The sequence below is a fragment of the Schistocerca nitens genome, chromosome 5 (genome assembly GCF_023898315.1).
Source record: "Schistocerca nitens isolate TAMUIC-IGC-003100 chromosome 5, iqSchNite1.1, whole genome shotgun sequence".
Taxonomy (NCBI): Eukaryota; Metazoa; Arthropoda; class Insecta; order Orthoptera; family Acrididae; genus Schistocerca; species Schistocerca nitens.
This window is the reverse complement of record NC_064618.1, coordinates 451,005,582-451,024,167: the sequence shown is the minus strand read 5'-3', so window position 1 is coordinate 451,024,167 and position 18,586 is coordinate 451,005,582. Positions and strand designations below refer to the sequence as shown.

The window sequence follows — 18,586 nt, the reverse complement described above, 5'->3', positions numbered from 1 at the left end:
AACAGACAACACAGGACAAGAAAAACTCAAAGAACAGACATAACAAATTAAAATCACATGGAGTGTGGCGGTGGTTGGCCGACCATAGAATAAAAAAGTAAAAGCCAACCACCGAGAACACATTAAAAACTCAGTTTAAAACTGTAGGCCAAAGGCCAGAATCAACACAAAACAATAAATTAAAACATATTAAACACTCAAATTAAATGATAAGAACCCCCTGCCCGAATAAAACGTAAAACTAAGCAAGCCATAGCAGGGTCATCAGTTAAAAGGGCAGGGAGCGTATGAGGCAGCGCAAATGTCTGCCTGACCACAGCTAAAAGGGGGCAGTCCAACAAAATGTGGGCCACTGTCAAAGCCGTCCCGCAGCGACACAGAGGAGGGTCCTCCCAATGCAGTAAGTAACTGTGTGTCAGCCAAGAGTGGCCAATGCGGAGCCGACAAAGGACGACTGAGTCCCTGCGGTTGGCTCGCATGGATGACCGCCACACAGTCGTCGTCTCCTTAATGGCACGAAGTTTATTGGGCGTGATCCGATCGCGCCATTCAGCGTCCCAAAGCGCAAAAACTTTTCGGCGGAGGGCTGCTCGCAAATCAGTCTCTGGGAGGCCAATGTCCACAGATGATTTATTGATGGCCTCTTTCGCCAGGCGGTCAACATATTCATTGCCCGGGATACCAACATGACCGGGGGTCTACACAAAGACCACAGAGCGGCCGCAACGGGCAAGAGTATGCAGGGACTCCTGGATAGCCATCACCAGACGAGAACGAGGGAAACACTGGTCGAGAGCTCGTAAACCGCTCAGGGAATCGCTACAGATCACAAAGGACTCACCTGAGCAGGAGCGGATATACTCTAGGGCACGAAAGATGGCGACCAGCTCAGCAGTGTAAACGCTGCAGCCAGCCGGCAATGAACGTTGTTCGGAATGGTCCCCCAGAGTAAGCGCATAACCAGACGACCAGCAACCATTGAGCCGTCAGTGTACGCAATGCCAGAGCCCTGATACATTCCAAGGAGGGAAAGAAAGCGGTGGCGGAAGGCCTCTGGAGGGACTGAGTCCTTCGGGCCCTGTGCCAATTCCAGCTAAAGGCGAGGGCGAGGCACACACCATGGGGGTGTACGCAGAGGTGCCCTGAAAGGAGGCGGAAGAAGTAAGGCCCCAAGCCCGGAGAGAAGCTCTCGGACGCGGACTGCGATCGTACTGCCAGCCCTGGGTCGACGTTCTGGAAGATAGACGTGCGACTCTGGGAATAGTAGCCGATAGTTAGGATGCCCGGGCAAGCTGAAAACATGGGCAGCATAAGCGGCCAACAAACGTTGGCGCCGTAACCACAGTGGAGGGACACCTGCCTCCACTAGTATGCTGTCCACAGGGCTGGTATGGAAAGCACCAGTGGAAAGGCGTATCCCGCTGTGGAGGATCGGGTCCAGCACCTGCAACGCAGATGGGGATGCTGAGCCATAAGCCAGGCTCCCATAATCCAGACGGGACTGGATTAACGCCTGGTAGAGCCGTAACAGGGTAGATCGGTCGGCGCCCCAGCCGGTGTGGCTCAAGCATCTCAGAGCATTTAGATGCCGTCAACACGCCTGTTTAAGCTGTCGAATATGAGGCAGCCAAGTCAGCCGGGCATCAAAAACTACACCCAAAAACCTGTGGGTCTCCACCACAGCAAGGAGTTCGTCAGCAAGATAAAGCCGCAGCTCAGGATGGACCGTTCGGTGCCGGCAGAAATACATAACACGGGTCTTGGCAGTCGAAAATTGAAAACCATGCGCTACAGCCCAAGAATGCGCCTTGCGGATAGCGCCCTGTAGCTGACGTTCAACAGCTGCAATGCCAGTAGAGCTGTAGTAAAGGCAGAAGTCGTCAGCATACAGTGAAGCGGAGACAGAATTTCCCACCGCTGCAGCGAGCCCGTTTATTGCGATTAAAAACAGGCAGACACTGAGGACAGATCCCTGTGGTACCCCGTTCTCCTGGACTCGGGAGGAACTATGAGAGGCCGCAACTTGCACGCGGAAGGTACGATACGACAGAAACTTTCGGATAAAGAGCAGCAGAGGGCCCCGAAGACCCCATCCATGAAGCGTAGAAAGTATGTGATGACGACATGTCGTATCATACGCCTTCCACATGTCAAAAAAGACAGCGACCAGGTGCTGACGGCGGGCAAAGGCAGTACGGATGGCCGACTCCAGATTCACCAGATTGTCGGTGGCGGAGCGGCCTTTACGGAATCCACCCTGAGACAGAGCCAGAAGGCCCCGAGACTCCAGTACCCAATTCAAGCGCCGGCTCACCATGCGTTCGAGAAGCTTGCAAAGAACGTTGGTGAGGCTAATGGGGCGGTAGCTGTCCACCTCCAAAGGGCTCTTGCCCGGTTTCAAAACAGGGATGACAATGCTTTCCCACCATTGCGATGGAAACTCACCCTCGACCCAGAGACGGTTGTAAAGGTTGAGGAGGCGTCGCTTGCAGTCCACTGAAAGGTGTTTCAGCATCTGACAGTGAATGCGATCTGGCCCAGGAGCGGTATCAGGGCAAGCGGCAAGGGCGCTGTGAAATTCCCACTCACTGAATGGAGCATTGTAGGATTCAGAATGGTGGGTGCGAAAAGAAAGGCTCCGACGTTCCATCCGCTCTTTAATGGAGCAGAAGGCCAGTGGGTAATTGGAAGAAGCGGAACTAAGAGCAAAATGCTCTACCAAGCTGTTGGCAATTTCGTCGGAGTCTGTACAAACTGCTCCATTCAGTGAGAGCGCAGGGACGCTGACAGGGGTCCGATAGCCATAGAGGCGTCGGATCTTGGCCCAGACCTGCGATGGAGAGACATGGAGGCCAATGGTGGACACATACCACTCCCAGCACTCCTGCTTGCTTTGGCGGATAAGGCGGCGGGCCCGCGCACCCAGCCGTTTGAAGGTGATGAGGTGTTCAATGCAGGGATGTCGCTTGTGACGCTGTAGCACCCGCCGGCGATCTTTAATCGCCTCAGCAATCTCAGGCGACCACCAAGGCACAGTCCGCCTTCAAGGGGACCCAGAAGAACTGGGAATGGCAGATTCTGCGGCAGTAACGATGCTGGTGGTGACTGAGTGAACCACCGCATCAATGTCGTCACTAGAGAGAGGCTCAATAGTGGCAATGGAGGAGAACAAGTCCCAGTCAGCCTTATTCATAGCCCATCTGCTGGGGCGCCCAGAAGAGTGACGCCGTGGCAGTGACAGAAAGATTGGAAAATGGTCACTACCACACAGGTTGTCGTGCACACTCCATTGGACAGACGGTAAGAGGCTAGGGCTACAGATCGATAGGTCAATGGCGGAGTATGTGCCATGCGCCACACTGAAGTGTGTGGAGGCACCATCATTTAAAATCGAGAGATCGAGCTGTGCCAATAAATGCTCACCGGTGGCACCTCGACCTGTTGCCACTGACCCACCCCACAGAGGGTTATGGGCGTTGAAGTCGCCCAGTAACAAGAAAGGTGGCGGCAATTGGGCTATCAGCGCAGCCAGGACATGCTGCGCGTCATCACCATCCGGTGGAAGGTAAAGACTGCAGACATTAACAGCCTGTGGCGTCCACACCCGAACAGCGACAGCCTCTAAAGCTGTATGTAGAGGGACAGACTCGCTGTGAAGAGAGTTAAGGACATATATGCAGACGCCACCAGACACCCTTTCATAAGCTGCGCGGTTCTTATAATAACCCCGATAGCCACGGAGGGCGGGGGTTCGCATTGCTGGAAACCAAGTTTCCTGAAGTGCAATGCAGAAGAAAGGGTGAAGGCTGATAAGTTGGCGGAGCTCAGCTAGATGGTGGAAGAAACCGCTGCAGTTCCACTGGAGGATGGTATTGTCCATGTCTGAGAAAGGCGTGACGGGACTGGGAATGCAGATTACGCCGCTGGGTCACCTGCTGCCTCCGAATGAGCACCTGTGCTAGTGCTTTCCATGGCGTCTGAGGGACCGGCGAGATCGAGGTCCTCAGCGGACGCCAGAATCTCCACCTCGTCCTCAGACACAGTGCTTGTAGGAAGCAGTGGGATGGGTGCCACCGCAATGTCGTTAGCCTTGGGGACTTTCTTCTTCTTCTGTTTCTCTCACTGTGCCTTTGGTGGTTCAGGCTTGGAGGGCTTCACTGGGTCAGTGTCAGGGACGGACGACGACCGTGAGGCCCTACGACCAGGGACTGGTGATTGTTTCAGCCATTTGCGGGTGTCCGCTTTTCCACTGGTCGGAACTTGCGAAGGTAGGTCCCCAAGGGAGCCCTTCCTGGCGAGAGTAGCCAAAGAAGTCTTACTCTTCTCCGGCTGGGAAGGGGGAACTGATGTCCCCGATGGTTGGGGGGGGGGGGGTGTTGCTCCTGAAGAAGATGGAGCAGGAGCAACAGGGAGTGAAGTGCCCCCCACAACCAAGAAGGGGGCCGGTGGATTCTGACAGATCTTAGAGACAACGATAAGTGACGATGGGAGAACCGTTGTTGCAGCAGCAGCGTAGGTCGATGTCATTGCCACAGGATGGAGCCGCTCATACTTCCGTTAAGCCTCAGTGTAGGTCAGGCGGTCCAGGGTCTTATATTCCATTATCTTTCGTTCCTTCTGGAATATCCTACAGTCCGGCGAGCAGGAGGAATGGTGTTCTCCACAGTTAACACAGATGGGAGGCGGAGCACATGGAGTATTGGGATGCGAAGGACGTCCACAATCTCGACATGTGATGCCAGAAGTACAGCGAGATGACATGTGCCAGAACTTCCAGCATTTAAAACACCGCATCGGAGGAGGGATATATGGCTTCACATCACAGCGGTAAACCATCACCTTGACCTTTTTGGGTAAAACATCACCTTCGAAGGCCAAGATGAAGGCACCGGTGGCTACCTGATTATCCCTCGGACCCCGATGGACGTGCCGGACGAAATGAACACCTCGTCGTTCTAGACTGGCGCGTAGTTCAGCGTCGGACTGCAGAAGAAGATCCCTGTGGAATATAATAAACTGGATCATGTTTAAACTCTTATGGGGAGTGATGGTGACGGAAACATCCCCCAACCTGTCGCAAGTGAGCAACCTCCGTGACTGGGCAGAGGATGCTGTTTTGATGAGAACTGACCCAGAGCGCATTTTGGACAAGCCCTCCATCTCCCCAAACTTGTCCTCTAAATGCTCCACAAAAAACTGGGGCTTGGTCGACATAAATGATTCCCCATCTACTCGCGTACACACGAGGTACCGGGGTGAATAATCTCCACTGCCTTCTTTGGACAAACGTTCCTCCCATGGAGTGGCCAGGGAGGGAAATGATCTCTGATCAAATTTCTTTCCATTGAGGTTAGACCTTGATCGCTCAGAGACTGCTGGTGGAGGCCCACCAGCGAGAGACGATGTACCACACTTCATTGCGGGTCATCTGCCCTGATGCCACCCACTCCGACCAGGGGCTCTCCCCACGGGCGCCACCCAGCCACAGCAAAGACCACCTGGCAGGATGGCCTTTGCCGGGAGTCCCAATGCCCCAAAGGGATAGGCATCTACTCCTCAGCATACGTGGGGAGGTAGCAGCTCAGGCATCAGCAGTGCGATCCCTGTGTAGTCAGGGGGCTACCACCAAGAGGGTACATGACGACCACACCACAACGGACTGGCTACCGTGCTGGATGTCGGGTGTCGAAATATCCATGTACATCAAGAGGACAAAGATGGAAGGGCACAATGGAGGGAAGGGATGCTATCCGGAACACACTGCAGCGGATGTGGCCGAAAGCTCCATGTAAGTCCAACTCCATGAAAATATCAAGTGTGCCAGATCTTAGGGCAAGATGGATTTAAGATGCACCACGTAAGGTGTCCTTCCCCAAATGGTACGCCCTAATGGAAAAATTTGGAAATAGAGTGGTCAAACCCCTCAGGGGACCATTACATTAAAGGCCGAAACAGTTGAGACTCCTTTTAGTCGCCTCTTACGACAGGCATGAATACCGCGGGCCTATTCTTACCCCCGAACCCGCAGGGGGGACAGTCACAGGTTACAACCTGGTTAATATGACTAAAAATTGTGACCTAGGGTTCATTTGTTTCAATTTACTCTAACGGGAACTATAATGAACACTAGCATTAACTTATTGTAGTTTGACAGTTATTTTAGTTCTTTGTGAAAAATTATTAATTATTCCTTATATTGGCACTAGAAAAATGCATAAACAATTGAGACATTTGCCCATGCTAAGATTATTTTCTCTTTTTTATAAAATTATTTTAATTGGAGGTTGTTCACTGAAAAGTTCTTTTCATGTAACTACATACGACCACAATACAATCTGTGATGTAACGTTGCAATTAACAAGACACTTTTTTTTGTGCCACACCAAGGCTGAAGGAGAGATAGTATAAACCATTTTTTCTTTCCATTGCAATATTCATAACTGTCACTACTATTTTCAAAATATGATTGATTTTTGACCACAAACTTCATAACTGGTGGCTGATGTACATGGGGCTGTTGTCAGTATGCTCAACTGAGGTTCTGGAGTTATCTTTAGTATCCTAAAACAAACTTTCACTCTATGGCGAAATGTGTGTCGATTTGAAACTTGTGGCAGGGTTAAAACATTGCGCCAGACTGGGATTCAAACCTGGAACCTATACCTTTCCTGGGCAAGTATTCTACTGACTGAGTTATAGATGCGAGACTCACCATCCACGCTTACAGCTTTACTTCCACTAACACATCATCACCTACATTCTAAACTTCACAGAAGTTCTACTGCAGCCTTGTGGGACTAGCACTCCTTGAAGAAAGGATACCTACTGCAGACATTAAGACCTAACCACACAGCCTGGGGGATTGTTTTCAGTATGGACTTTCACTCTGCAGCAGAGAGTGCACTTAGGTAGCTTAGTACCTGTGAAAGGCAAATGTAAGAGGTTCAAGTTCTGGTTCAGCACACAGTTTTAACCTGGAGGAAGTTTCAAATCAGTGCACACCCTGCAGCAGAGTGAAAATTCATTTTGGAAACAACCTTCAGGCTGTGACTGTCACATCTCCACAGTACACTTCCTTCCAGGAGTGCTATTCCTGCATAAGATGGCAGGAGGGCTTCTGTGAAGTTTGGAAGGTAGAAGATTAAATACTACCAGATGTAAAGCTGAAAAGGTGGGTCATGAGTCGTGCTGGGATGGCTCAGTCAGTGGAGCACCAGCCTGCAAAAGATAAAGGCCCCAGGTACAAGTCCTGGTCTGACATACATTTCTAATTCTTATTATACATTTTTGTGGAACAAGCACTCAACAGACAAGTGAACTGAAGCCAGTGCAGTGCTGACTTGCACTACTTTACCTGCCAGGAGTTAATTCCAAGACTGAGTACTACGGAAAGTGGTTTAGATTTCACATATGGCTGAATCATGAGTTTACAATTGTGTGGATTGTCACTGAGTAACGTGTATCAAATTTGGTGAAAGAGTGTACACAGGCTATGGCTACACAGGGGTTGCACCCGGCTGAATATACAAAATGCGGAATAGTCAATGTTAAAATTCTGGATCACGAGCAAGGTAAAAAAAATTACTGTATTTTTTTCGGGACCTCTTTTGTCATTGTTGTTACGGTTGTAAACAAAATGGATATCAGGTGCCATCACAGCCATGTGAATTGTTGTCAGTGCTGTAAACAAAATGTATATCTCACTCTGTGACAATTGTGTATCACTTGCAACAGATCTTGGAAACTACCCAAATACCAAACTGAGATTGACTAATTAGCTTATTTTGAGAGAGGTGTGTTGTGGTCCTTGCATAGATAATTCTTTTCCAGTACGGATGAGAAGTAGTGAGACTGGTCCATAATTATTATCTGTCTTACTACTTTTCTCGTAAAGGGGTCTGGTAATTGTAATCTGCCTGTGTGTGTACGGCAATGCTTCTTATGATAATATTGCTTTGTAAAAGGAATGAACAGTCTCAAAGTAAAGAATAGTGTCAAGTTTTACCAGGTATAAAATATGGGATACACACAGGAGGAAAAATATTAAATCAAACAGTTGATTTTATGCAGCTTACAATAAATATATTCAATTTTAACAGTGAACATTCTGAAACTACAGTAGGTTTTACTAAATACTTTCCAGTCTACACCAGATCATGCGTTGTAGCAGACGCTAATAGCATTCAGTATATCTTCACCATTCATCAAAACATTAGTTTAGCAAATTAATGCGGTATCATCTGAAGAAAACTAAAAAGTTACTATATGGATGGTCAACCACAACAAAAAAATTTCTTTGAAAAAAACTGAAACATTCAACATACGTGAAACCACTGAACTTAATCAGAAGATCAGCACAGACTACAAAATGAATATGTTACGCTAATACTGTTAACTTAAATGAGGACTTTTCATCTAAACTGACAAAATTAGTTCCACTCTCTATCACTGTAAAGTTTCACTCAAAAAATTACAACATACTTAAAGGGTCATCTGGTGTAAGCATTGCCACAGTATCATTGGATGTTGATGAACATTCCTGTTTAAACATCCCAAACAATGTCCAAGGAAACCACCAGACGTCCGAGTCTTGCTTTGTGAATCTTATTACAAGTAACACACTAACCACTGTGGGTAAAAAAATTAGTTGTGTGCGTTTGTGTCATTTGTGAGAACATAAAACATTATCTCTGTATGCTCCACAGCACTCCAAAAATATTACAGATCTGATCTAAGTACCATATACCACTGTTATAAAAATAGCTTAGCCATCGAAAAACTGGGTGCAATGGTAGGAAGATAAGATAAACAGCTAGTATGAAATTAAAGTTTACAGATTCATACTCTATAACTTCCTCTGCCTCATCGACTGCATTTACTTCATCTATATTATTGTTGTTGACCTCAACATCCATAGTAGACCCCCTGCAGAACTCCAGTGCTGACGTTCAATTTAAGAATTCCCTCCAGGGTGATACAGCCCCCAACCAAGTCTCACATGTCATGAAAGTAACACCACCCCGGAAGTCATCCTAGCATCACTCAACCTTGGCCGCCTCACTGTGGAGGTCCTCAATCCAATTGGAAGTAACCACCTACCTGTCCTCCTCACCATATTCTACGCACTATTCTGTCCCCATGCACCCCATCCCACCTTCATCCAAAAGCTGTCCACAACTACTCCCCATGCCAACTGGAATGACTGCTGGGGATCCATAGATACACTGACAGAAAGCCACCTCCTAATCCGCTAACATCGCCCATGGCACAGTCTTCCTGCAGCAGATCTAGTCAGATGCTATCTCCATCCATATCCCAACTAAAGCCATATATCCTCAATTGACCCATTCTTCCACCACAAGCCACACTCCTCTGTAAATCCCGTCGCTAGTATGACTTTCTCCTAGGGTCTTGTGACTGGGATATATTCACATGCCACTGACAAATACGACAACGCATTAGAAATTCACTCAATGCGAAAAAATGGCTGGATTGGCACAAGACTCAATGCTACACCCCTAATTAACTCTTCCAACTAGAGGAAAGCATTCCACTGATTTGCTGGCACCCATTCCATCCCTCATTACCCAGTCCTTCACAACAACCACCCTACCTCTCCAATATCATCTCCATCCCTGACAATCCTCAGTTTCACCACTCCCAATTCCCTACTGTTGACGAATACACAGATACGACAGTCCCACCCCTCCCTTAAAGCTTCTGGTACTTGACAACATACCACAAACAGAATTCATTACCTCAATCACAGCAGAGTACAGAGAAAAAGTATTTCACAGAAAACACAATACATGCCATGGCCACAACTATATTACTTATTGATATCTCAATGAATGACCTACCTCCTCTCTCGTCACCCTTACACTACTGTATACCACTATCCTCCCTACAGTCACTGTCCTGACCTATGGAAAACCTCTAAAATCCCACTTTTCCTCATACTGAACAAACCCCCACTGATACCCCCTCCTATTGTTCCATCTGCCTCACCTCACTGTTTAACAAGATCTTTGAATACATCCTTTCCCGACACATCCATCGACATCTGCTTTCTGTTACCCAATGTGGCTACTGTCCCTCATTCTCAGCTGATGATCAGTTCCTGAAACTCACTCATTTCCTATCTCAAAAGCTCAGCAATCATAAATCAGCCACATTTGTTTCTCTTGACCTAGAGAAAGCACACGACTATGTATGGCATTCCCCTCCTTTTCAAATGCCAGACTTATGAACTTCCTATCAACTGTGTCCACCTGCACTGTACCTAGTCTTATCACCCATTCTATGTCACTGCACCCTACCTAGTCTTATCACCCATTCTATGTCATTGTTAACACCACCAGTTCCCATACCTTCCACCACCCTGCAGGAGTGCCTCAAGGTCCGTTCTCTCTCTTCCCCTTTACTTCTTATACCCTGCTTATATGCCCAAACCATCTCCTCCCATCCACTTCCTTCTATATACTGATGACACTGTTTTCCTTGCCCTCTACCATACATTACAGAAATCCCAACAGTCCTTCCAAATCCAAATCAATCAGTTTATCTCTTTGAATAACCAATAACTCACTTAAGATTAATCCTGTCAAAATCCAGGCAATGATTATGGAGATTACCGCCTGCACTTTATGTCCCCACGACTTATACCTCACCATTTATGACTATCCTACCCAGTTAACTTAAAAACTAAAACACATTGGATTAACCTTAAACTAGCAACTAATGTGGAAACCTCACCTACTAAGCATCCAACAGATAGCCAACAATAAACAAACTACTAACTGGCCAAACATTTGTACTACAACCCTCCACTGCCTTTCATACATAAAATCCCTGATCTGCACCATCCTTTGCTATGCGAATGTTACATGGATATCCATCCCACCCGAGATCTGTAAGTCCCTTCAGATCTTCAAACTCTATGCTTTCCACATCCACTTATCTTCTCCTACAAGAATCCTTTACCAACTCATCAAACTCCCACCTCTCCTCACTCACATTGAACATTTTCAAATAAACCACCATTGCAAACTCTACTCCAATAATCCTATCGTTCCCGCTCTCCTTTCTAATCCAAGTGTGCTGCCAAACCTTTACCTACACATCCCACCAATCCTCTGTTTGCACACCCTTCACATCCTATCCCAAAAAAATTTCAACTGTCTCTCTATCCTAGACCACAAATTTGCCCCCAAATATATCCATCCCACCAACTCTGAATCTACCCTACTATACCCATTCCCCCCAAGTGCTCCCTCCTTGTCCTCACACCTCCTTTTCCCCTTTCCTGTTGCTCCCCATCCACTTTTCCTTTCAAATTTATAGATCCCAATACTAACCACCCCTACCTCATCCCACCTCTTACCAGTCCTCAATCCTCATCACCACCCCTCTCCTACCTCCATCCATATCCACCTTTCTTTTCATCAGCACTCTATGATTCCAGGACAGGTCTTATTCCAGTTTTAGTGAAAGTGTACAGTGCTATGTTTTTAATTTTTAATGGTCACTGTCTCTTCTGTCATGCTCAGTGTTTTCCAAGTGACCCTTTCTTCTTCTTCCCCCCCCCCCTCCCACCATGTGCTTAGTGATCGTCAAGTGTTTTTAACTGTGCTGCCGGTCAACAATTGTACCACTGTTTTTATATGATTCTTGAAGACAGCATCAGTTCTTACATCCCCCCATTATCACCATATAAAAAATTAAACATGTTTTCTGTTGACTCACTGATGTGACATTCTACAATATATACTGTGAATGCAAAGCAATAACTTTGAGCAATGTTTTTTGTCCACAAACTGTCTAAAATTACACTACAGCTTCTAAAACTTGAAGAACACATTCTCTAGATAAGGTGTGATAAAAAAGGCTACAGAACTTATATTCGAGACATGGACACCCAAAAAAAGATTTGACACCCAAAACCTTTTATCAGTTTTTCAAGTGCGTATATTTCGGTAAACGGGTCATTCCATGTCAAGTCACACAGGCCTTGACACGAGCCATGTCAGATTTTGATGAAACTTGGTACAATTACTTCTTTTTATCATCCTGAAAGCACTTGTAAAATTTTTTTGCTCTATCTCTTAGATTTTTTTATAAATTTTGAAAGTTTTTAGATTTGGCGTTGTTTCAGCAGTCGGAAATCTTAACTTAAACGTGTCCTCACACCTAAAAAAATTTGTATATTAAAGAATACTCAAGATATCAGTATGAAATTTTGGAATAAGCTTGTGTATTATATCTAAATGTTAAAAAAATACCATAAAGACATATTAAAATCTTCCAAATGAAAAAAAATACAAGTGGTGGTTTTTTTTTTTTTTTTTTAGCGAACGGATGTTTAGTTTTACAAAAACTGCAATATCTAGAGTCTCAGACCTGATAGAAAGCTCAAATTTGTTTTGAAATACTCTTAATTGTATAGGCTATTAGATAAAAGAAAAATTATGTTGGCTTTTTAACCTGTTTAATAGTTGTCTAATTTTTAAAATAATATTAATTATATTTTAAAAATAAAAAGTACCAAATGACTTAGGCACCGAAAATAAGTTTTTGTCTTCTTGGAGTAACAATGTACGCTTGGATTATGTTTTGTTATTCCTGTGTTTTGAGGTAAAAAATTATTACAGTGTTAAATACTGCTTGGATAGTATTTTATTAAGTTTATTCGAACTTTCAGTAAGTACTGTTACTTAGTTTACAGAGATTCTTTTCCAATATCCTATAAAAGTAACCAGAACAGTAATCAGACCAAAAGTGAAATCAGTATGTCAGATATTCAAACCTGTAGCGTAAGGTTATTTAAAAAATCTGACTGTTTCCAAACAACCTACACACCTTCAAAAAAGTTACAACCGGTATCTAAATTGAGTGAGGAAGAAAGAGATTTGATCCACTTACGATCTGGAATCAATCTGTGTGAATTTAAAAATATATGTACACACCACAGCTACTACTTTTTAAATGATTTTGAAAAGTATCAAAACAACATGTGTAGACACACTAAAAAAACACAAAAAGCCCACCAAAAACTCGTTGAGAAGTGTAGGATTGGATCTTTCTAAACAATTACTGACAAAAAATATTAGCATAAAACCTGGACAAAAGCTTTGCTCAACATGCCGTAACTTTGTGAGGAAAAATTAAGAGTTGAAGTCAATGAAAGTGAAACAGATGATGAAGTCATCGTTGAATTAGAATCATTGGAATCCAGAAATGAATCCCTCGTACAAACAAACATTGCTCTTGATAATTTACGTTTAACACCGATAAAGCTTCATGGCTTGTCAGAACAAAGTAAAGGGTCTTATTTTAAAAGAAAGGTTAGCAGTATTGAAAAGACTGCAAAACAGGCGGTTTCAAAAGCATTAAAATATGATGCACCAAGTTCTGATGATGACGAAGAAGATACAAGTGTGGTTGAGAAAGCAAAGGATTTTGATGTAATGATTTCTCTTATGAAAGAGAAGATTTCATCTGTTGGGAGATCTAGAAAAATCCAGATTCTGATCTTGGCTCCAGATTCTTGGAGTCGAAATAAAGTGATGAAAGAATTTAATGTGAGTGAGTACATGGTGCGACAAGCTAGAAAGCTAAAATCTGAAAAGGGTATTTTGGAAACTCCTTGTCCAAAAAAAAGGTAAAACTCTTTCTGAAAATACAGTAAGACTTGTAACAGATTTTTATGAAAAGAATGAAAGTTCCAGAGTGCTACCTGGAACAAAAGACAAAGTAAGTGTTCAAAAAAATGTGTAGATGCAAAAAAGACTCATTTTGTGGAACTTGAGAGAACTCTATTATTCTTTCAAATGGGAGAATCCCGAGGTAGAAGTAGGATTTTCAAAATTTTGTTTCTTGAGACCTAAATGGTGTATCCTTGCTGGTGCAGCAGGCACACACACTGTATGTGTATGCAGTATCCACCAGAATGTTAAACTATTACTGGATGCTGTGAAAATTGAAGAATCTTATAAAGACCTAATTAAGATGCTTGTGTGCAACACGGAAAACCAAAACTGCATGCTACATCATTGCGACAGCTTTCCTGCAAATACTGCACTAACAGAGTTCTTAACTGAAAAACTAAGTGAAGATCATGATTTAGAAGAAGAAATTGTAGTCAGTCAGTGGGTTAACACAGACAGGGCAGAAATGATCAAACAGTCTATCAGTGTTGAAGACAACATTTCTTTATTGGTTAGGTCATTGGAAAAGCTCACCCCGCACTCGTTTATAGCAAAATCCCAATCAGCAGCCTTTAAAAGATTGAAAGAAGACCCACCACCCAAAACAGTAATTATTGTGATGGATTTCAGTGAAAATTATTCCTTTGTTATACAAAATGAGATCCAAAGTTACCACTGAAATAGAGGTGGTTGTACTCTACACCCAGTTGGAGTTTTTCTAAGAAATGAGGAAAACAATGTTTTTGTTTCCAACCACTGTTTTATTAGTGATGACCAAGAACTTGACACTGGTTTTGTTAACTTTGTACAAAAATAAATTACGAAGTGGCTGTCATTACATCATACTGACATTGACTCAGTTCACTACTTTACAGATGGTTGTGCTGGGCAGTACAAAAATAGACACAGTTTTAAAAATTTGACTGAGCACTTAAAGAGACTTTAATTTGAAGGCCCAACACTCTTTTTTTGCAACAAGTCATGGGAAGTCAATTTGTCATGGCCTAGGAGGAACTATTAAAAGAATTTTAAGGAAAGCCAGTCTACAGCTTTCAGACAAAGAACAAATAATGACAGCAATGGATGTGTATAAGTTTTGTGAAAAAAATATTGAAAACATTCATTTTCACTTTATTGACAAAAAAGAAGCTGATTTGCTACGGTTAAAACTAGAAAAACGTTTTTCAGCGACCCGAACCATTCCTGGAACAAGAAGTTTTCATAACTTCAAACCACTTCCAACAAACAACCTTGAAATTAGAAGGACTACAGATAGTGTAAAACCCTCCTTAGTCTTTTCTTTCCATTCTTCTTCTGATTGGGTTCGTGTTGAACCATCCATAAATAGCTATGTGGCTGCAAATTATGATGGTAACTGGTACTTTGGACTGGTAAAAACAATATTCAATGATGAAGAAGATGCAGAAATTCTATTTCTACATCCTTCAGGACCACCTGCATCATTTTATTGGCCCGAAAGAGAAGATTCTTGCATAGTGCCTTTGGAGCACCTCAATCAAACGGCACTGGAAGAAGTATTAGGCTACTTCAAAGAAGACTGTATCAAAAGAACTGAAGGCTCTTGGATGAAGTGGAAAAACAGTTTGAATCAGCATTAATGTTTATTATAAAGACAAAATTACTCAAAAAAATTCAATGTTTCAAGCAATCAGTTGGGTTATACATAAGTGTCGTAAGTACACTATCTTCGTACATAATTCTAATGTAATTTACTATAATTAATAAACATGTTAAAAAGCCATCATAATTTTTGTTTTATCAAGTAGCCTATATGTTTAAGAGTAAATTAAAACAAATTTGAGCATTCTATCAGGTCTGAGACTCTAGATATTGCAATTCTTATAAAACAAAACATCAGTAAAATATATATATTTGTTCATAGAAAATATTAATATATTTTAATAGTATCATCTTTATCTTCAAATATGTATAATAAATAAACTTGCTGCAAAATTCATGCTGTTATCTAAAAGAGTTTTTAAGATAAGCAATATTAAAGTTTTGAATACAAATTAAATTTACCATTTCCGAAGGTTCAGAAAACGCAAAACATAAAAACTTTAAAAATTTATAAAAAAAAAACTAAGAGATACAGCAAAAAAAAATGCAGGTGTTGTCAGGATGGTATTAGAACCATTTGAGCCAAATTTCACGAAAATCTAAGGAGGTAGGTGTAAAATTTATTTTTTATTGGGTGATTTGATATGGAATGACCCAAACGACAGAAGCCACTGCACAAAATTGACGAAATGATAGTTTGGCTTTATGTCGTATTGTCAATTCTTGGCTGTACCTACTATTTATGGCTGGTTATAAATGGGCTCTCCGTTCAAAAATGGCTCTGAGCACTATGGGACTCAACTGCTGAGGTCATTAGTCCCCTAGAACTTAGAACTAGTTAAACCTAACTAACCTAAGGACATCACAAACATCCATGCCCAAGGCAGGATTCGAACCTGCGACCGTAGCGGTCTTGCGGTTCCAGACTGCAGCGCCTTTAACCGCACGGCCACTTCGGCCGGCCTGGGCTCTCCGTGTAGTAGTGTATTTCCTCTCATTTTAAAAACGGTATCGTTGTACCAGATATACTTTAAAAATCTACCAGGACTAAATTGTTATTTAGCACAAGCATTTGTTTACGTAGGTCTTTACCAAAGCAGGGCCTTGTAAGAATACCTTCCATAATAGTTATGCGAACTTGCAGTTTTGCATGCCAGTAGGGAGCAACTTCGGAGTCCATAAATACGAGACGCTGTATTTGTGAAATCAATGGGGATATCTAGCTGAAACTTTACAGCTAGCTATCCAAAACAATGTTGAACCTCCCTACGAAAGGTCATTATATTCCTAAATGGTCCATAGGGGATACCGGCCCACTTGACTTAATATGACCCATAAGAAAAAGCAAATCTGTGTAGGAAGTGCTTTCTACGATTGTTGTGAATTTTCGTGACTTTCTTGCTCAATTCGTAGAGCTCCGTACTTAAAATGTCTACTTGCCCAATACAATGGCAGCATTTGGTGCGCTTACATTTACGGAGACACCTAACTATTGTTATCTCAATCTTAACTGAGCTATATGACTTTACTCATATAATTAAATTAGTTATCCTAACAAATGGCTGCCACTGACAAGAGAGCCTACAATAACATTACTATACTATATAATATTTGCGTTCACGAAAAAACAAAACCAAAAAAGTACAGCAAATATTTAAACGAATAATGAAAATCGTGCACACCTATTTATAAAGCGTTTAAAACAACAATCAAAAACACACAATTCCGTAAATACAGACTCATACGCAGCAACTCTAACTCCCAACAAGTAAAACCTCAAGGCTCAAAGACTCTTGAAATAAGATTCGCCGAACCTATCAAATATCGAAACAACAAAGTAAAAATGCATGCACCAAAAGCAGGAGCAGATCCAAATGCACTTTACACTGGCACCAGTAACTGACTCAATCAGCAACCATTGTAATACAGCCTAACCTATTTGATCAATATTGATTATAAAAACTATTTCTATATGATAGTTTACTGATTCAATTACATTTTTTTTGCACAAGGTACAACACGATGGAGTGCAATTCAGTTGAGGATTCATATGCCAATATACAGTTCAGATGACAGTTAGCATTTAGAATCTATGCCTTCCTTATTTAAATATCGTAAGCGTTGCTATGTACGCTCCATAATTTTACTCCATTTAATATTGTACATCCGATCGTGTAACAGTTTTTACCTTGTTCATGTGCGTATAACAAATTTTATCGCTATGATCAGATGTCGCCCCTATATTATTCTCCTATCTGATTATGGGCTCAGACTTCATATTTCAGCGTCATATTCTAAAAAATACGAGATCATTGGCTAGATGAAATTAATAGCAGGGTGCGGCGTAATCGCCAATACAGTGGATCCTCTAAATACCAGATACTGCTTCAGATTGAAAACCTGATGGGAAGAGAAAACAATAGTATGCGGGAGTTCGCTATCCGAACGTACCTAGAACACGAACAATTGTGGAATTACGTCAACTGCAAGATAATGGGTGTACCTGAAGCGTACACAGCAAGAGACAAAATTATACTCCGTCGATGTACGTTCAATCTGCAAGCTACCTTTACAGCTGAAGAACCGCGAGACAAGGTAAGGCACGTCTACAAAGATTCTGATCTCTTCCGACGAACAGGTTTACTAAAGACACTACAGACAACCAGATTTGAAAACTGTTCGTCAGTAGAATCATACATATCAAAGATAATTTCCATATTAAAAAATTAAATGATTTTAGCTCTAACGTTAAAGAAGAATGGATTGGATATATTATTCTTGCAAGACTTGTAGACTAATATAAATTCGTGATTATGGATTTAGAACACCCAAGCTGGCTCAATAAAAAATTAGTTACTGCAAGAAATAGACAACGACACCTGTAATAAACACCAGCGATGTTACTTTGCGAATTAACAAGAAAAAGCATTATATTACGTTCAAGAAAAGTGCCAGATGGTACAACTGCAACAAGTGTGTACGTATGGCAAAAATTATTGCAACAAGAGCAAAAACAGTGGAAAACTTGGATCAAGACAGCAATCTACTAGACGTTCTTTTCAAACGCAGCTGCAGGTAAAGATACACGTTCAGATAGGTATGTAGATTCATATACAGCAGCACACATGTCAAAATATCCATTTGATGAAAATAATGCTAAAACAGTGATAGGCTTGCAAACTGTAATAGCAAATAATGACGATGTACTGTGGAAGGAATATGATCGACTGATTGTTTTTTATTTGGTTGCATTTGGTAACATTATATACAGAATGTGTACTTGTAATACACAAGAAGTC

General features: G+C 42.7%; 1 protein-coding gene across 3 annotated transcripts in view; it reads right to left on the bottom strand.

Annotated features, from left to right (window-relative positions):
* LOC126259478 (RNA-binding protein 1-like) overlaps window positions 1-17,090 on the bottom strand; it is a 53,337-nt gene extending 36,247 nt beyond the window's left edge. For all 3 annotated transcript variants that reach the window (XR_007546516.1, XR_007546517.1, XM_049956316.1), the window contains exon 1: window positions 16,970-17,090. The gene's annotated coding sequence lies outside the window, so the exon portion shown is untranslated. The remainder of the gene's footprint in view (window positions 1-16,969) is intronic.
* Between the last annotated feature and the right edge of the window lie 1,496 nt (window positions 17,091-18,586).